This window comes from Pongo pygmaeus, chromosome 13 (assembly GCF_028885625.2).
Source record: "Pongo pygmaeus isolate AG05252 chromosome 13, NHGRI_mPonPyg2-v2.0_pri, whole genome shotgun sequence".
In the NCBI taxonomy this organism is placed as follows: Eukaryota; Metazoa; Chordata; class Mammalia; order Primates; family Hominidae; genus Pongo; species Pongo pygmaeus.
Genome location: NC_072386.2, coordinates 92924626 through 92946516, shown reverse-complemented (window position 1 = coordinate 92946516; position 21891 = coordinate 92924626). Strand labels below are relative to the sequence as shown.

General features: G+C 33.1%; 1 long non-coding RNA gene across 2 annotated transcripts in view; it reads left to right on the top strand.

The window, feature by feature from the left end:
* The window catches only part of LOC134737921 (uncharacterized), a 159473-nt gene that overhangs the window by 105688 nt on the left and 31894 nt on the right, over positions 1 to 21891 (top strand). For both annotated transcript variants that reach the window (XR_010123353.1, XR_010123354.1), the window contains one exon: positions 15503 to 15573. This is a non-coding gene — a long non-coding RNA (uncharacterized LOC134737921). The remainder of the gene's footprint in view (positions 1 to 15502; positions 15574 to 21891) is intronic.

The following is a 21891-nucleotide window of genomic DNA, read 5'->3' as shown; positions in this document are numbered from 1 at the left end:
TTCCACATGTCTGGGGAGGCCTCAGGAAACTCAAAACCATGGCAGAAGAGAAAGCAAACACATCCTTCTTCACATGGTGGCAGAGGGAAAAGTCCCTTATAAAATCATCAGATCTCATGAGTACTCACTCACTTTCAGGAGCACAGCATGGGGGAACTGCCTCTGTAATCTTATCACCTCCCACAAGGTCCCTCCCCCAGCATATGGGCTTTACAATTTGAATTACAATTCAAGATGAGATTTGGGTGGGGACACAGAGCCAGACTATGTCAGTGAATAAACAGGAAATTAAGGATAGGTCATGGCTAATGTTATTATAACCACTTTAAATAGAATTTGAAGACCTTGCACTTCTGTTTCCAATTGTATTTTTGTCTAGAAAAATTTCCTATACATGTATACCAGCGATATGTATTAGGATGCTCCCATAGGTGTGGTTTCTATCAGGAAAAAAGTGGAAACAACACAAATGTCTAATAAGTGAAAACATGAATTAAAATGTTTCTTTATATATATTCAAAATGCAACATGGAAAGTAAAATGAATGATGTTTATCTAAATTTGAAAGCTTATACATGGATAGATCTCTAAAACGAAGTGTTGAATGAACAAAGCAAGTTTCACATCACTCTAAAGACCTGTTAGGTATTGAGAGTATATTCCTTGAGAAGAAGATGATGTTATTGTCTAGATCATAGTTCCCACATTGTCTACCTTCTCCTCCAGATCTAATGTAATTCTGTACATTTATGACCTAGTGTCTAGTTTTGGAAAAAAGATCAAATTATGAAGAAACTCCTTACTCTTCTTAGGGAAAACAAATAGAAAACATAATTTTGCTAACATTGTCTAACTTGTAGTCATTTCTTTAAGGGCAAAATATTTTATCCATAATTAAAACAGATAGATGAAGAATACTTGACAAATACTTATACAAAAGTAAATAAACCAAAAATGTGACGGTGTTAAGTAGAATCATAATATCTTTTAAAATGTTCATATACACCATGGAATACTATGCAGCCATAAAAAATGATGAGTTCATGTCCTTTGTAGGGACATGGATGAAACTGGAAGTCATCATTCTCAGTAAACTATCGCAAGAACAAAAAACCAAACACCGCATATTCTCACTCACAGGTGGGAATTGAACAATGAGAACACATGGAAACAGGAAGGGGAACATCACACTTCGGGGACTGTTGTGGGGTGGGGGGAGGGGGGAGGGATAGCATTGGGAGATATACCTAATGCTAGATGACGAGTTAGTGGGTGCAGCGCACCAGCATGGCACATGTATACATATGTAACTAACCTGCACATTGCGCACATGTACCATAAAACCTAAAGTATAATAATAATAAAAATAAATAAATAAATAAATAAAAAATAAAAAATAATAAAATGTTCATATACTGCGAATCTCTAATAAGGTTTTATTACCAGTTAGTAATAATACCATGAAGAACACATAAAATTATGTTAGTCTATTTACAGACAAAAAATTTTGGTTTTCTTGCTGAGGGCAACTACTCCCAAGATCCCATACTCTTAAACATCATCAGAAATTCATTATGGCTTTCCGAGTACAAGTATTATCCATAATTTTAAGTATCAAGAGAGTAACCTGAACTCTAATTAAGAGAACGTAAAAGACAGCTTTTTATTGTGTGAGTAAGCTGGACTCATTGCTATTTAAAACTCACTGGCAGTATATAAGCAGTTTCAACATATAAAAGGGCTGTGTATCACAATTTCATTTATAAGACATTTGTGAGCTTGAAAACTCTTTCTCAATAGAAATAATATAAGAAGCTTTAGTTTGCAAATATTTTACAAAGAGTGATTTAACCAAGAGAATTACTGAAATTAAATGATACCCTCTAAATTATATTATTCTTTAGAAATTGCTTTTTTTCTCTCTAAGAAGCCTTTCTCTCCATTTCTGCTGTACATCCCTATTCCACAATAAAAATAACAATTTTCAAATATAAGTTTAAAGACATCAGAATATTCTTCATAGTGCTTTATGAGTTTACATGTTCATCTGATCTTTCTCCTTGCCCCTCAGGAGCTACCTACTGTATGCATGGGCTCATCTACTATTAGGAATATGCCTTAGCCCAGGTAAGGTGCATGTGACAGTTGTCCTCTATCATTTCTCTTCCCAGCATCATGCTAAGCATTTGTGTCAGCACACTTAAGGTAGGAAATTCAAAATAGTATCAAAGTTGTTGGCATAATTAAGGAACTGTCTGTTTTATAGCATATAAATATCTTACAATGTTTGGAAAGGCACTGTGATTACTCCATGTTTCAGTTGGTCAACTTTTAGTACTGTGTCATTGAAAGACTAATTCACTGCACTGATAGACTCTGTTATATACACTTGAGATAGCGTTATCATATGATCTAGTAAAACTATGTTCTAAATCATTTACTTCTTACACATAGCTAGCTCTATCTATTTTATCCTAGATTCAAATACATATTCAACTTAATATTCAGTCTGAAATAATAACAATAATAGTGGTATTTTTAGTTTTAATATTACCCCCATATTGTAAATGTAATGTCTCATTTAATACTCATAACAATGTAGTGGAATATGTTCTATAATTAACTCAGTTTATGAATAAGAAACTAAGATATAGAAATATTGAGTAATCAAACCAAGGTCATATACTAGCTCTGTGACAAGAATGGAATTTGGATCAGGTCTGGAAGACTCCAGAATATGACTTATTTTCCACTAAGCTATAATACTTTCTATTGCCAAATGTGGTATTGACCAAAAAACGAGGTTAAAAAGAACAAGTAAATTGCCTCCCCAAAACACATTTAGTCCAAAATAACTTCTGTTTAAGTTTTCAATAATACAGAAAAGACTACTACTTAATTTCACCTAGGTATTTATATTCATTGAGAAATCCACTTTCACACTATTAATTATTTAAATAAAATATATTTCTAAAAGTCTCATTTAATATTTTCTGGAGAAAAACCTTTCTTGAATAGAAAAGTAATATAATCATCTAATATTATTTTATTATGTAAATATCTTTGCCCTTGTTCGTTGATATCCCCAGTGCCTAGACAGTGTCTGGTACATAACAGTCACAAATAAATATTTGATGAATGAATAAATGAATGATTTAATTATTCATGTCAGTAGGAACTCTGGCTATTCCTAGTAAAATATAATTATAAAAGAAGCTTCCAACTGGTATTTCTATTCCGAACTTATATATCATCTTTGGCTACATAAGTATAAAACTTTGCATTTTTCTATGATTTGTTTTATATTTGAGTAGTATGTGTATTAATATTCCCAGTAGATAAAGTATTTATTTCTGCTCTGGTGTATACAAATACACATTTGTCAAACAATTTAAAATTGTATCCAAATCAGAGAAAGGCTGATGACCAGAATTCTCTGCTCTTCTTCTAGACTGAGGGAAGTCTTTTAATCAATTTTTTGAACTACATTCAAGCAACTGGGTATAATCATTTGCACATCTAACTCCAACTTTTATAATGTTATCCTTTAGTTCAACTGGAACTAATGACTACGACTTATTAAAAGTGCAAGGTTAACTTTTATTATTTTCTCTCATACTTGAGCTTCTATATTCACTTACTATTGTTTTTTCTATCTTGTCCGGTTTGAAGTCCATTTTCGTTCCCATAAAAGAGAAAAGCTAAATAAGGCACATTTGGCACTAAAAATAGGTGGGAGGTAGGGGAGGAGGAAAACAATGTGCTAGAGGAATAAGGAAAGGAAATAAAACAAGTGAAGGAGGAATGGGATGGAGAGTCTTGCTTATAATCTAGAAGACACTGAATTTGTTATAAAAAGGTTTTGTTCATTTTCTTACTCCATAATTTTCCTATATGACCCTGATTTTGCTGAAATCCTAAAGGTTGAAATAATGGCAGCTTCACTCATCTTACAAACCTGCTTTGAAAATTAAAGCTAGTAAAAACAAATTGTAAATTGTGAAGTGGATTACAAATACAAATATGTAATAGCAAGCACAGTGGGATATGAATTATATTAACTGGACTTGAATTACAGATTTGCCATTATACAGGTTATTTTGCCTATCTTGGCCTCTTTCCTATGTTTAAAGATGGAGAAGGTTGTGAAAGTTAAATAGTAACATGCATCGTAAGTTTTCTTACAGAGCCCCTCAAATTTTTAATGAAGCTGAAAATATGCTCAGTTATATGATGTAACTTGATTTACTCATTCTATATGTGTGTACTCAGAAAATGTTACTATTATATACTACATATTATGCAAGATAACAAAACAAAGAATTTAAAATGCTTATTATATAGAATGAGAATTAGAATTTGGTTCTTCAACATTTTTAGAGTCTATGGTACACATTTTACACTATTTATTAAAACATTGTCCTACAAAAAGGATTGATAAAAGCTTTTCTTGGGTTGAATGGACACTAGAAAAATATTATATTCACCACAAACTATAATGTTTGTCTCTACTGTTTCCATATGGCAAAGAGGATTATTTCCTTTTATCAGAATGTTACTATAAAGTTAGAACATTCTAGTGTATGAGGAAATTAACACATAAGAGGGTTTGAAAATTTAATAAATTGAATATTCTACTGATTACTTTTATACACAAAGTTAATTATTTTCCCCTTGAACATCTCTATATCATCCCTCCAACTTATTTATTTGAAATGTAATAGGGCATATGTCAACATGGCTATATAATAAAGACATACAATATAAAATAAGCACAGTTATTGTGCTCTATTATTTGGTTTATCACATGTTCAGACAGCGAGTGGAAAATGCAAACAAATTTAATGAAAGCAGTGCAATCCCCAAAATAACTTCCATAATATTTTGAATAAAGTGCTTACCTACTAGCAGAATTTAAGTTGGAGAAATAAACAAAAGGGATGGCAGAGGAATAATACAATTGTTAAGGAATTTTATTCTTCTGGCACCAATGAGAAATATACAGAATAAAATAAAACAAAAATAGGAGACTCCTCCATGAAAACATAGGGGTTGACTTAGAGAGAAGATGCAGTGTAGCAGGATTGGAAACTACAGGCACTTGGGCCACTTCTTCATATAATTTATTTGTGCAGTTGGGGCTTCTTCAGGACCGATCATGTATCTCTTGCATTGAGTGACGGACTATTGTTATGCACACCAGACTCTATGGCTTGGTGGGTCAGTTACCATATAGTTCACAATAGGTAGATCAGGTTGCATGGTAAATATATGGCCCATAGTCAAATGTTCAGCTTCTACTAAGGCCCGGTAGCAAGCTAAGAGCTGTGTCTCAAAAGAAGAATAGTTATTTACAGATGATGTCAGGATCTTGCTCCAAAATCCTAGAGGCCTTCACTGTGATTCACATACGGAGTCCTACCAAAGGCTCCAAGGAGCATCTCTATCTGTCACTAACACTTCAAACACCATTGGATCTGCTGGATCATATGACCCAAGTGGCAGACCTGCTTGTGCAGCAGCCTAAACGAGCTGCAGAGCCTTCTCTTCATATAGGCCCCACTCAAAAAACTAGCAGCTTTTTGGGTCATTTGGTAAATGGGCTGGAGAAACACATTCAAATAAGGCATATGGCACTTCTGAAAACTAGATAGGCCACTAGGTGTTCTGCCTCTTTCTTGGTTGTAGAGAGGATACAACAACTTATTATTCACTCTAGAAGGGATATGTGGACATCCCTGATACTACTGGATCCTTAGAAATTTCACTGTGATGAAAGGTCCCTGAATTCTGTCACTATCTGACATTCAAATGTCTTACCAATCAGCAAAATATCATAAATATAATGGACTGGTGTGATATCTGGTAGAATGGAAAGGCAATCAAGATCCGTATGAACTGAATTATGAACTATAGCTAGAAAATTAATATACCCTTGAGGAAGGACAGTGAAGGCATTGCTGGCCTTGCTAACTGAAAGTGCACTGCTTCTGGTGGACCTTATGGACAGAGATAAAGAAAAAGGCATTTTTCAGATCAATAACCACATACCAGGTACCACACAATATGTTAAAATGCTTAAGCAATGAAACCACATTGGCTACAGTGACAGCAATTGGAATCACTATTTGGTTAAGCTTATGATAATCCAGAATTCTCCAAGAGGTTGTCATCTGCATAAAGCAAATAGGAAAGTCGAATGAGTAGGTGGTAGGAATCACCATCGCTACATTAAGTCCTTGAGAGTGGCACTAACCTCTGCAATTCCTCCAGGGATGCAGTATTGTTTTTGATTTACTAGTTTCCTAGGTAGAGGCAGTTCTAATGGCTTCCACTTGGCGTTTCTCACTATAATGGTTCTCACTCCACAAGTCAGGGAACCCATGTGGTGTTCTGCCAGCTGCTAAATATATCTTTTGCAATTATGCATCTGTGACTGTGGAAATAACCAGAGTGGGTATGGGGACCCACTGTGAAATGGGCCTGAGTTAAAACTCCAGTGATCACCTGACCATCATAAGTTCCTACTCTAAGTAGAAAGTCACAGTAACATTTTGGGTCTCCTAGATTCAGCGTTCAGAGGCAGTGCCCAGTAGTTCCCAAAAGATCTGATTATTTTCTTTTCCCTATGCTCAGTTACTGTAGTAGAAGGCTATATGCCCCTTTGGGAAAAGTGAGAAGGAAAATTAACAGTGTCAGGCCTCAGTAACATATATTAAGGTTGTTTCTCAAGGAGATCTGTCCTCCCTTTCCTTAAACATGTTCTGGGTCTGTAAAATAGGGGATTCTTCCATGAAGGCATAAGGGTTGATTTAGAGAGAAAAGTTCAAGTGTGGGAATTGATTGAGAGGCCTTGACTCTCTGTTTTTATGGTTGAGTTATACTTTTGTTCACTTGACCTGGAACTTTTCTGCTTATCTAGATAAGTATGAATTTAGCAGACTTCCTATCTGTTTCACTTCTAGGAATACCACAGTTAATAAGCCAACACCGTACATCCACATGAGTCATGCTATTCTGAACGCTGCTTTGACTCTGACGTCCATTACTGTAACTATACCCACCTTGCCTCTGGCAGTTGAGTAGTGCTACCTGACCCCTGCCACCCCCAGGACACAAAAATTTCCATTGCATTAAGATTTTCCATTTCAGTAGCTACAGTTCTAGCATACAGAAAAGAGAGTGATTGCAGACTTCTTGGCAGATGCTGGCTGGTGCTCTCCTCACATTCCTTTCTAAAAGTATTGGTGAAAGATATGCCTTCTGGACCTTCCCAGAGTGGGAGGGTAGGTCTTAAATGACAAATCCACTCTAACGCCTCAATGATCTTTGAATGCCTTCCTCTGCTTGAAACCAAGAGAGGTTCATCATCTCCAATTCACTCATGGTGGACCATTTTGATCTATGTCTCAGCAAACCGTACTGCTAGAGATCTTTCTAACTCCATGAGCAGCAACAATAAAAAATAATTCCTGTTTAGTGGGCCAATATATCAATAATTTGGCCTGTTCAATCTTTATGTTCCTTCCACCATTATCCTATACCCTTAATAGGCATTCCCACACATATTCACCTGATTTCTGCTTGTATAAATTCTGAAGATTTTTTTGGTGGGGGAGTGGAATACACTTCCTCACAGGTAACACTTTGTATCTCACCTATAAGGTCCTTCTGGGTCTGGTCTACTTATAGGTCTGGAAACAAAGGGGCTGGTGGGGGGAGAATCAACATTGCTTTTCACAGCCACTGCCGCAGTGGAGGTCATTACTGCTTTCTCGAGCAATGCAGAGTTCATTCCCTCAGAAAAAGGGAAAATACTTATACCAGTGTGGTTGGGGAGGCTGCTATCACTGACGTTGGGGAGGCCACTTTTGCTAGGGTTGCAAGAAATTTGATTCTTCTGGCAACAATGAAAGACAAGTCAGAATCAAAATATAAACAAAATAGGGAATCACCTTTGTTATTTTAATTTATTTATATCTTTGCAAGAAATAGCCTATGGGCAGGGAACTGGAAGGGGTAGCATCCTGGAAAATGTTTGTATGCTACAACAAATATGGAATGTTTTATATATGTGTGTTTATTCTATTTAATATTCTTTATTTCTATAAACAATTCTAGGTTTATTATGCCTACACCTCTAGTATTTTACTGAAAATATGTTTCAGGTTTCCAAGAAATATCTTTTTGTCAATTTATCTTTGGTGTTCACATTTTTAGCATTATATGTAATGCTAAAATAATATTTAATGAGTATAATATTTCAGAAGTGACTAATGTTCCTTATTAGTATTAAAGTAACCTTGTATAAATGTTCTATTTATTCCAATGTTGTTTAATAGTAGCTTAGCCCTTATGATATATTTTATGTTTGCTGCTGTTAGTATCTACCTGATAAACATGTGTCAAATATTTTACTGTTAACCTGTCACTATCATTTTGTTTTTAATTGTAAATAGTTTCAATAAAGGACTATAAAATACAGTGACCATGAGTGCAGGCTTTGGCATTATTAGACCTTGTTTCAATCGTGGTCTCAGTACCTCCAACTCTATGGTTTTATATTTTACTAAATTACTCCAGGCCTAAATTTTCTTGCTTGCAAAATGAGTCCAATTTCACCTACATAATTGAGTTTTATGAGAAAAGATATGTTGTATAAGAAAAGATATGATTCAAAATAATGAATACTCAATAAAGAGCTCTTATCATTATTATATTTTTGTTTCTGAGACTGACTCTTGGTCTTAAGTTATGTTTCCAGTTCTTAATTTTTTACATTCACTATATAATTCTCTTAATTCTGTGTCTTTTAATATATGGGATATATCTATATTGCTTATTTGGACTTCCTTTACATTTATTTTAAAGTTATATAGTTTATGTTTCCATTAGTGAATAGTCATAAATATGTATAAGACCTACTTGAACCTATAAAGTTATACTTGTATGTATGGACTCCAGCCTCATAAATTAAGATGATAAATCTAGCATTATTTTTCTTACCTCTTACTATCAAGTTCTTATATAATGGGTCCTGTCTTTCTAACTAGTAAATTGTAACAAGCTATTTGCTCAATTATTAATAGTTCTTTTGATAATAATTTACCTGCAACATTTCTTAAAAATATTAACTATTATTATTTAAATATCTCTAATTTAGTCATTTCATTGTACATTGTCTTTTGATTTCAACGTTTATCAAGGTTCTACTTCTTCAAATTGACTTCTAATAATTTTGTTGGCCAAAGTCTATTTAAGAGTATTTTGTTTTATGGTAAGACTATTGTGTGAGTAAATTTTCTGGCCCTGTGGGTATATGAGACTACCTTTTGATTACCTTGCATAGGAGTGACAAATTGGGCTTGAAATTTTAGGTTTTCTTCCCCCGACAGATCCTATTTTTTTTAATATTTGGAAGTGTAGAATGATAATCTTTGGAAGAAAATAGCGTTCCCTTCTAGATTATTTTATTTTATATTTTATTTTACTTTAATTTTTGAGACAGGGTCTCACTCTGTTACCCAGGCTGGAGTGCAGTGGTGTAGTCATGGCTCATTGCAAACCCTGACTTCTGGGCTCAAGCGATTTTCCTACCTCAGCCTCCAAAGTAGCTGGGACCATAGGCAGGCACCACCATGCCCAGATTTCTTTTTTTTTTTTTTTTGGTGGAGATAGGGTTTCACCATGTTGCCCAGGCTGGTCTGGAACTCCAAAGTTCAAGCGATCCGCCCACCTCGGCCTCCCAAAATGCTGAGATTACACGTGTGAGTCACCGTGCCTGGCCGGAAAATTTTATTTTTTATACCATCTTTGCAATGAAGATATTATTTTTATTAAATGTTATCTATAGCCAGTAATTTCTTTTAATTAGATAATTTTCTTAATTTTATTAAATTTGTTTACTTAGCTAATTAATTTCAATATTGCTTTTGTTCTATCTCATCTGATATTTTTCCTAGGAATCCCATTAGATTAAAAGTTAATTTTCCTGTCTCCATGTCTAACTTTCATCTTATTTACCTTTGGCTTTAACACTTTGGTTTTGCATGAAGGTTTAAAATTTTTCTTCTACTTCACCAGTTTTATTATGTGTAATATCCTAACTGCTCCTTACTTTCTTTTTTATTTTAGTTTATTTAGGCATCATATTTCCAATGTTTTTCAACTTCCTCATCTCAAAGTATTTCTTTTCAGTGACTGTTTAATTCTGGAAACACGGACACAATAGCCACTAGAATCTTTGAAAAAATAAAATTAGAAACGCTTTCCTATTCTTAAGCCTCTTTTGAGATAATAATACACACGTGGAAAATGCACAACTCGTTAAGTGCAGGGCCCAGTGTATTATCACACAGTGAACATGCCTATATAGAAATAGATCATTGTCAGGTAATTTTGTTGCCAATGTCCAGCTCTTTCCACAAAGTTGACTGCTCTCTAGGATTCCATTGATTGGTTTTGCCTGTCTTCATTTGTTTATTTTTAAAGGAGTCATGTGGTGTGTATTATGGTGTATCTGGCTTCTTTTCCTCTTGCTTGATTCACCCCTGCTTGCAAGATTCATCCACAATGATGTATAAGGCTGCAGCTTGTCCATTTTAATTGCTATATGATATTGTATTTTAGGAATATAACACACTTTACTTACCCTTTTGTTGTTAGACATTTGAATTGTCTGTAGTTTTTGACTATTTCAACAAGTGCTGTTATAAATATGTACATATTTCTATTAGGTATACACCTAGGAATGGAACTGTTAAGTGATAGGTTACACAAGTTCAGGATTAGTAGATAGCGCTAAATGATTTTCCAGCACAGCTATAGAAGTTCATATGACTGTCAGGAATGTTGGTTACCTAAAGGTAATCAAAAGCTAATGCCCAAAACAATAGCTATTTTATTATTCCTCATAGAGTGTGTTAAAAATCCTAGTATTTAAGGATGATGCTCGTGAGAGACTTTGTGCTGTGTGTTTGGCAGTATTATTTGGATTAGAGGCTTCTTGTTTTTCCATTACGCAGGATTTGGTCAGCTGTGGTCAGAAATGACAGACTGATCTTCTGAATTCAAAGACCTAGTAAACTTAATTAAAGGACAGAATTCATTACATGAAGAAATTATCTAGGAATTCAAAGAGAAAGCTAATTTATCAAAGAATTTATAGTATAAAATGAATATCTAAAAGTCTTATAGTCTTAAAAGAACATCTGAAAGTACTCAGATATTATACATTTCATGATTGAATTATATTAAGAAAAATATGCATAAGGTTCCTGAAGGTTTCTCTGCCAATGAGTCAAAAAAACTTCCACATGTACACTGGAAATCAAAAATGAATAAGAAAATCTCAAGAAGCCTTATTTTCTAAGAAGGGTAGTTCTAATTTGGCACATTCTTGCATCCAAAAGTTGTTTTGATGTACAAAAAGCCAGGTGGAAGCATAAATTTACTAGGTAAGTATTCAAAAGTAGAGAGTGGGTAAAATATGGAGATTTTTATATTATATTAAGTAGGTTGAATTTAATTTTGTGGACAATAGAGAGTTCTTTTAAATAAGGCACAGATATAATTTAGTTTTGGAAAAGTTATTCTAGCATCTGTAGTAAGTGCAAATAGAGGCAAAAAGAATACTTGAGAGACATGCAATTTCTATGTGAGACTATTAAAGTCTCAATTGGGGCAATGCTTACAAAGAAGATATGAACAATATTAAAGAGGTAGAGTCAACTTCACCTGTTTAACAATTGAATGACAGGTGATGAAAAATAAAGCAATCCTTTGAATTTTGAGGTTGGTTTCTGTATCTATGATAAATTCACTGAGGTTAAAATAAATAAGAAAATCTAATGAGAGCATTATTTCCCATGACTTAGCATGTCTATAAAGTAAATAAACAAAACAATGAACATAACAAAAATGTTCTTTAAGAGGAATATTGATGAACCTGTAAAATCAGCATAATTTTTGCAATATAAAACACACATGCACACTACTCACACACACCATGCTATTGTTATTACAATAGTTAAAAGGAGCTTCCATAGGTGTGAATACAGTAAATGCAGTAATTTTTGCTGGAAAAATTTAATAGACAAGCATAGGAGAGGGCACTGAGGGTGGGAAAGCTACTTTCATTGAAATGGAATGGGGGTCTTATGTCTCATGAAAAAATAAATTATACTTATGCCACCAGAAAATGATAAGTAGACTCGAGATTAATGCATCATTAAATGCTAGGCCACAAGCTCAATTTGGAGGAAACATAATATGTGAGTGTATGAAATATATATATATATAAAATATAAAATATATAAAACCTGTATTAGGATTTTTCAGAAAAACAGAATGAAAAGGATGTTCATATATAAAAAGAGATAAATATCAGGAATTGGCTCATGTGATAAGGGAGGCTGAAATGTCCTAATATCTGCAGTCAGCAAGCTGGAGACCCAGGAGATCCACTGGTACACTTCCAGTGGGGGGTCTGAAGGCCTGAGAACCAGCATAGCTGATGACATAACTTCCTGTCTAAAAACTGGCCAGCAGAAGACCCAGGAAGAGCCAACAATTCAGCCTGGGTCTGAAGGTAGGAAAGAACTGATGCTTCAGCTCAAGCCTTCAGGCAAGATACATCCCCTCTTAACTTCCAGTGGGTTGGCGTTTTTGTTCTGTTTAGGCCTTCAGCTGATTGGGTAAGAGCCCTGCATTTTAGGGAAGATAATCTGCTTTACTTAGTTTATCAATTCAGATATTAATCCTATCCCAAAACATCCTCTTCGACGTGTCTAGAGTAATGTTTTACCAAATATCTGGGTATGCCACGGCCCAGTCAAGTTGACACGTAAAACCAACTGTCACACTTAGCATTTATTAATGTGAGACAAATGTTGAATGTGCAGTATCATAAATTTATATTTACCAGAATAAATGTATAGACAGAAATATTTATCATTTCAAATTATAAAAAAGTGCTTTGATTTTCCTCAAGAAAATGAAAACAAGAGAATCTAAATCTAGATTCAGAATAACACTAAGTTAGAGAAGTATTACATTTTTGTGCATGTGCATACTGCAGGATCTGGTAAGGTGAATTTGGCTTTGCACCTGCTGTTTTTGGAAATGGTTGCATACATAAGGTATTTTTCTTGCCAATTTGCATGTGTTTTGCTGTTCTAAGCCAGTAATCTTATGCCAAGATGTTGTGTTAAGCTATCTTCTATTTTTGCCAGAAAACAGAAACATAGCGGGGCATCCTTAATGGCTGGAAAGGCATTGAATTAATCACATACATATGACAGCTGGAGGTTCATATCCTCAGAAGTGAAGTTGCAATTACCAAAAACAAATAAAAAAACCTTTTATCCAATGACCTGCCTTGACTGAGTTTCTAAATTTTTATAATCATTTTTAAGGTAGTTTTGATAGATCAGGGAATCCAGTTATCAGCTTTTACAGAATGCTTAAAAAACTTATTTTTTTTTTCTAAAAAACAGACTCAATCATGAGCAAAGTGACTTCATACCAAATATTGAGTAAGAGTTTTTGATCAGAGATAAAACTTGAGTAGTGGTCTTGTTCCATATATTGCAAATGAGACCATAAAACCATGAGAAGGGAGGGCATTCCTTCCCAAAGCTTTAAGAGGAGCTAGTCTATCAATCAGTAAAATGTATTTTACTTGCCAAGTTTCTATTAGAAATCATAGTGCTATACACACGTACAAAGCTATACCTCTAAGCATTATGCTTGCTTTCCCCAGTACACATAAGCATATTTACGGGTACTGTCATTTGGACTGATAAAGTATGTGCAGAAGGAGAGAAAGGTCATCTTTGCATAAAATATTAGATGATGTCAGTAATTTGAGGACTAATGTTTCAGAAGCTTAGGAATAAACGAAGAAAACACAGGAATGTTCTTCATAATTCATTTGATGCTTACCATATGGCATGTGCTCAATATAGCTTCCTCATCCCAAAAGAAGTATGGTAGTCCCAGAAACTGTCCTAAGCCAGAAAGTTAGGCACCCAATAGAAAAAGCATAAAACATAAAGGCTATATTGAGATGATTAGGATACTGGAGAAGAGTTTCAAAAGTCAAAAACTATAAATTAATGCATTCAATTCACAGACACCACTAACTCACGCATTTAGAAATATTTATTGGCACCAAAATAATAGCATGGACACTTTCAGATGCTGGGAATTTAAAAAATATGTAGTAGCTCTATTTTCATAATTTGACTCAGTGATACAGAATACTAATAGCAGACCTCATCCAGAATTCTTAGATCAAAGAAATCGATTTTGAATTTAAATAGAAAACTATTATGAAAATAATTTAACATATTTTAATATTTATAAAAGATTACATCAAAATATATATTATATACAAACTAATTGTAAATATGTTATATGAAAACTAAACATAGACATATGAAAATTTATTATAAATTCCTCCTATGTTTATCTTGCCTATAATGTAATGCTGCAAAAAAGACCATTTTAAAGAGAATATATGTTGAGGAATATTATCTGTGATAATTAATAAGATGAGGCTAGGTAATTTTTATGTTAGCTTTTGTAAATAAGAGATCCTCTAGGAAATAGTTTGGTATAGACTTTTTTGGTTGTTTGAATACACTTTAAACTGTGAGATGCACTCATCACAAGTCTTTAATTCAATGGGTTTAACTGCCACCCCAAACAAGAAAAATTATGTTTCCATTGCTACAGAAAGTTTCCTTGTGTATCTATCCAGGCAAATGCTAGACCTCCATGCCTCAAGAAGGCAATCACTTTTTAATTTTTACAGCCATATATTAGTTTTTGTCTACTGGAACATCAATTAAATAGAACCATGCATAATGCACCCCTTTGTGTTTAGCCTCTTTCACTCCATATGGCGCTGAGTTTCAGCCACATTGCTGAATGTATCAGTAGTTGTTTCTTTCTGTTTGTAAGAAATATACCACTGAATGAAAATGCCACATTTTTTTTACCCATGACTCTTTTGAGAAATATATTTTCTAAAATTTTGGGCTATAATAAATAAAGTTGCTATGAACATTCTTCTATATTGTTTTTCTGTGGGCATATTTTTTAGATGACTAATGATGCTGAGATTTTGTATGTTGTTTTTTGTGTTTCCTTTTCCATATCACTGCCTATTTGAACCTTTTACATATTTTCTTTTGCCATCTTTTTGGCTTCAAAGAAATAATGTAACATTAGGACAACAGTAGCATATTTTAAAATCAGAGATAATTAAGTTTAATTAAATACAATTTATTATTTATCTTATTTTGTAGTTAGTACTTTTGGAATCCTATGTAGGTAATCTTAGCTTACCCAAAATGTATTACAATATCAGATGTGTTTCATGGTGGAAGTCATGGGCTTTAGTTTTTATATTTATGTAAACAATTTGTCTACAAATAATTTTATTATATGGCACACAATAAGAGCTAGCTTCATTTTTTCCCATATTGACTTTCAGATGTCCCAGCACCATCTGTAACAACAACAACAAAGACTTTATATTTCTCATTGAATTAACCTGACACTTTGGTGAGTCACCAAAACCATATTACTCTGCTTGTAATGGTTTTAGAGTAAGTCTTTTTAAAGGTAGTGGGAATGTCTAATTTTGTTTTCCTTTAAAAGCTCTTTGTCTATTCCAGATACCTTACATTTTACTTTAATTTTAGAATAATATTGTAGGTTTCTTTTAAGAAACATGATAAAGTTTTGTTTGGGAAAGTATCATTCTAAAAATCTATTTGGGGAGAATAAACATCTTTACAAAATTGAATACTTCAATCCATAAAGATAGTATATCTCTCCATTTTTCAGATCTTTTTCAACTTTGCTCTGCAATATTTTGTAGTTTCCAGCATAGAATTCCTGTACATATCCTATTATACTTATTCTTCATATGTGAATTCTGATGCTATTTTAAAATGACATCTTATTTCATTTTTATAGTGCTAACTTCTCATATATAGAAATAACAATGAGTTTTGCTTATTAATTTTCCATTTTGCTACCTTGCTAAATTCACTTAATCCTAGTAGAAATTTTATACATTCCATATAATTTTCTACATGCATAATCAGATTGTTTGTGAATGACAGCAGTTCTACTTCTTCCTTTCATACATTAATTCTTTAATATTGATTTTTTTTCCTCATGGCTTTGCTAACATTTTTGGTAATATGTGGAAGTGGTGAGAGAAATATCTCTGTCTTATTTTTGAGCTTGGGTGGAAAGCATTCAATTTTTTTACTACTCAGTACAATGTGGTTAGACTATTTTTGTAGGTGTATTTTGTTGGACTGAGGATGTTTCAATTTCTTTCTGGTTTTTGAAGGGTTTTTATCAACCTTTTTTAAATTTTTTTTTCTGCATCTCTCAACATATATTTCTTTCCTTAATCATATCTTGTTAAGATGTGTGTTATTCTTTATGCCTTTCTGAATTCTGTTTGTTTGTGTTGTGTTCAAAATTTTTACAGACATGCTGATGAAAGCTATTAGTCTGTAATTTCCTTCTTCAGGTTTTGGTATCAACGTTTCACTAGCTTCATAAAATGAATTAGGAAGTATTTTTATTATTCTCTGGTTTTGGAAACAGTTTCAAAATAAATAAGAAAAATAAAAATTACAATGGAGAAATAAGCAGAAGACTAGAACTTGGATTCCACAGAAAAAGTAAAATAAATGATCATTACTAATTAAAGATATTTTAGCCTTATTAAGTGAGAAAATATATTTTGTACTATCAAAACTGGTAAAAATTAAAAAGTGTAGCATTATCAACTGTTGAAGAGAATGTATATCATAGGAACTTTGTATATTTGAGGAGAATGTATATCATAGGAACTTTGTATATTGATGGAGTGTGCAAATATTGTTACAACATTTTTTGTTTTAATAGTGGCATTATTTAGTAAATTTGAGAATGAATCTAATTTATTAATGCAGTTTCATAGACCAATAAAATATGAGAGTGTCTAAGCCCACTATTTTTCTTCTGGTGCCTTCCTGGCAAGCATTACTGAGTTATACCAGGTAGTATTTGCCACTATAATGAACGATAAATTGACACTAGGACACAGGCTAACAAACCCATGCCCAATAACTCTTCCCTTCTTGAGAAAAAGAGTGAGTCTCTGTCATTTGAAGAGTACTGAGCAGTGTTGTGTATCTTTATTAAACTTTTCTCTGTCAATGTACTATAGCTAGCCTTATTATACTTTTGGGAATCAGGTAATGGGGCCCTCCTGAATTTGTATTAAAAGTGGCCTTTGTTTTGTTTCACATGAAAATGATCTGCAGCACAAGTAGCCATCCAGCAATCCCTAGAAATTTTAGACATTCCTCAATCCCTTTTATAGAAATATCAATGACAATCTCACAGCAAATCTTTATGGCTTGGAACAGTGCAGATTGCAGATAAGGTACAGAGTGCATTTTGGATCAGTGGGGTGGCAAAAAAGGAAAGAGTTAATTTTTCTCCAGTAAGACTGTTAATTTGCTGTAATGCTACATGAAAACTAACTACTCATAGTACATAAGCGATTGATCCTCATTAACTGCGAAGTATTGACCAAACCTGGATCATACCAGGGAATGAATTGGTACTTTCCCAACTGTAAACACTGATGTGGTGAATCTTGCCACCAGATTGCTATTTTATACAGCTACAACATTAGGGCTTACTCTAGCTTCCTAATCACACGAGGGTTGCTACTTTAACTAAATACCCTGAACTACATGGATACAGATAGAGGGAAGGTCCTATCATGTTACATTGCTATTGTTTCTTTCTTGATCAGGGGAAAAGCAAAGGAAAGTAGATATTTGCATAACAACATAGCATAAAGGATCTCTACCCAAAGTCAGGGTCCTTTCCTGGAGTCTAATATCTGTCCTTGTTAGCTCTGTGTGAATGAACGTAGGTTAAATTGACATTAAGGAGCCTGTACACTGGTTCTTGGTCCAGTCTTCAAGAATTGTTCCCAACACAGTCTGTGCCACTTCTCTAGGTTCTGCTTGAACATTTGCATAACTTTTTAAAAAAATGTTCATGCTATTTAAGATTATATAGCAGTTAAAATGAATGAGCCAGAGCTATATACATAAACATATATGGATCATACAACACTTATCTATGGAAAAAATCCAACCTGCAAATAAATGCCTACGGCGTTATATGATCATGGTTTGAATGTTATCCCCTCCCAACCTCATGATGAAATTTAATTGCCATTGTAACAATATTAAGACATGGGACCTTTAAGAGGGGATTAGGCCATGAGGGCTCTGCCCTCATAAATGGATTCATGTCATTATCTCTGGGTGTGTTCCTTATGCAAAAGCAAGTTGGGGTTTCCTCCTCCTTCCCTTTCACCTTCCTTGCCTTTCTGTCTTCCATCATGTGAGGACGCAGCACCGAGGTATCATCTTAAAAGCAGAGGGCAGCCCTCCTCAGACACTGAATCTGCTGGTGCACTGATCTTTGGCTTCCCAGCCTCAATAAATGTGAGAAATAAATTTCTATTATTTACAAATTATCTGGTCTCAGGCATTCTTTTATAGCAGCAAAAATGGACTAAGGCATATCCCTTTAAAGGCATTTCACAAAAAATGTGGTATTCCATCTCATCTAAAGAAAAAGCAATAATTTTTAAAAATTAATTATATAAAAGTGGTATAATGTTCATACTGTCACACCAATACCTGAGAATTAAACTGTACAGCTATAGACAAAGGTCTCATGTACAAACAAAAATTTCTACATAAAACAACAAATAAAGTGATGCATTAGAGAAATGATTGGCCACAATCACTTAAGCTTAAAGAAAAATGAATCCTTTATGTTAAAAGGTGGAACAGATTCATTTTCTTCTAAATGAATGTAAGCATTTATAAAGAAACTCGAGCTAATGAGGAATCTTAATGGATGTATTTCACTGTGAGTCTAAATAGGGGTTAGAGCTTGGAGAATGTTATGAAAAGATAAGCAGATATCCTGGTTTCCTATAACTTCTCAATAAATCCAAATTATTTTTGCATGGTTAATGGAGAATTGAAACACATTTTTGTTGTGGGTTTCAGTGGTTTCAAGATTAGGGTCCAAAGACCTTCAAACAAAATTCACTATAAACCAATAACACACTTATATTTACAACATATATTTGGTGTAATATTTAAGTTGTTGTATTGTAATCTAATTTCATAACCCATCTTTACAATAAGGTCTGTAGGCCTTAAATAATTTAGAGAACAATTTTGTGTAAAGAGCAAAAAATCTCTCTTACAAAGTGGAGTTTTCATATTGCCAAACCCAAAAATTGCAGTGAAAGAGGATTTTTTTCATAGACTCTATATTTAAAAAGACCAAATATATTTTTGTCCAGGAATTTAAGAATAGTTTAATATTAGAAAATATATACTTATCATTCTTTACCATATGGGTCACTGGGGACTCAGCACAATCCCGCTGTAGAGGTACAAATAACAACAACAGCAACAAACTTTAAAACACCCAAGTTTCTAAGAATACGGTAATTTATTAGAGTGATTCATATAGTGAAATGCTATGTAGCTGCTCATTTACATTGTATGTCTGAAAAATAAGGGGAAATACAAAAATATAATGCCAAGGGAAAAAGCATTAAGAGAATAAAAGAAGAGTACAAATCACAAACACAGTATATATACTATGATACAAAATTTATAAAAACATTTATTTTATGTTTACATGAAGCATTTAATATATTAAGGATTTTTAAAGTTGTTATTTCCAGATAAAGATATATATTTGATATTTAAATCAAATATCAGTAAACTTTAGAATTTAAACTCAGTGTGATGAATTTTAACTTCACACTGAATTTAAAATCTTAAGGATTTTTAAAGTTGCCATTTCTGCATAAAGTTATATATTTGATTTATATACCTATTTGATTTAGATATATATATATTTATGCAGAAATGGCAACTTTAAGGATTTTTTTAAATCTGCCATTTCTCCATAAAGATATATATTTGCTATATATATATATATCTTTATGCAGAAATGCCAACTTTAAAAATTCTTAAGATATTAAATAATTTAAATATCAAAGATTTAAGTATCAAATATATTTTTATCCAGAAATGCCAACTTTAAAAATCCTTAGGATTATTTAAGAATCTTAAATCCTTAAGAATATTTAAATTATATATTGTGTAAATTTGTATATTTTGTTATTGTTTTAAAATCTAAAAACATACTGTCCTTTTAAGACTGTTACATAACATGTACATAAAAATTTGAAAGATATATGTTTCTATAAAAATAGAAGAAAGGCCACAGTATAGTTGATTGAAAATAAAAGATGAAGAAACACCGTCAAGGAGTGTTCAGAGCATGACATGGTATTCCTGCTGTGCTGATCTGACTGCAGTTTTCCTTTCAGTCAATATCTCCACAGGGATGCACCCAGTGATGAAGAATTTGCTCTATGTAGGGCATTCTGCTTTCCTGCTTTCTAGATGCTATGCATAATCTATCAAACCTTTGGTACAAGATCAATGTGAATAGCAAGGCACAAAAGTCTACTCAGCTTTTTTCTATTGACCGAAAAAAGTATATACTTACACCTCAGGAAAGTATTATTATTATTATTTTTTGAAGTGCTGTAATCCTTGTCTTGGCCCTGGTGTTGAGATGTTACAGCTTTGGATTTTATAAACTACCATATCAATTTAAGCTGATGTCTTTCAAATTAACATGTTTCATAAATGATTAAAGAACAATGTATTTGATTTGTTTTTGGACAGTTTGTGATTTTCTTTGTTTTTTTTTTAATAATTAAGAGATAAACTGGATGAAGACCTAATTATTCATTACTCAGCCACTTAACATATTTAACCCCATGATTAAAATTAACAGTGAAAGACAATTGTCCCATTTTGCCTTCTTTATCATAAAAACTCTTTATATTATGAGAAAGAAATCTCAAAAACTCTCATTTTTTTCTAAAATGATTGAAAAGAACTCATTTTCTTATATGAGTAAACAAAGAGGAGAAATAAAAGAGATGACTGAGGCAATAGCCCAGTGGAACTGTGGCTTCAGGTCTGAAGAGTAATAAAATGGCCCATGTGCACAGGTGATGATAAAAGCTTTTCTCATTCACCTTACCTAAATAGTATTGCACTTTGGATAGCATCAACCAAAGAAGCTAAAGCCACTTGGCAAGTTCTAGGTACTGTATATCCTGAAAGAATAAGGATTTACATATGATACATATGCATTTAAACAGGTTTGAGTATTTACTATGTGCCAGATACAATATTAAGTGCTTTGAATAAGACATTTCATTTAATTTTCCAAGTGACCCTAGAATATTACATTATCATCTCCATTTTATAGAAGGGAAAAGTAAGGTGTAGGTAATCTTAGTACATTACAGAAAATAAACAAAGAATTTATGGCAGAGCTAGGAATCAACTGTAGGTTCATGTGAGTCCAAAGTCCTTATTCTTAACCAACCACTTACATTATTAAAACAACAAAACAACAAAAAAACTTTATGCCAATATCCTTAATAAACATATATGTAAAAATCCTCAACAAAATACTAGCAAACCAAATCCAGCAGCATATCACAAAGCTACCACTGGAATCAAGTAGGCTTTACTCCTGGGATGCAAAGTTAGTTCAACATATGCAAATAAATAAATGTGATTCATTACATAAACAGAACTAAAGAAAAAAAAGTAATTATTTCAATAGATGCATAAAAGGCTTTCAACAAAATTCAGCATCCTTCATTTTAAAAACTCTCAACAAACTAGGCACTGAAGGAAAATGCTTCAAAATAATAAGAGCCAT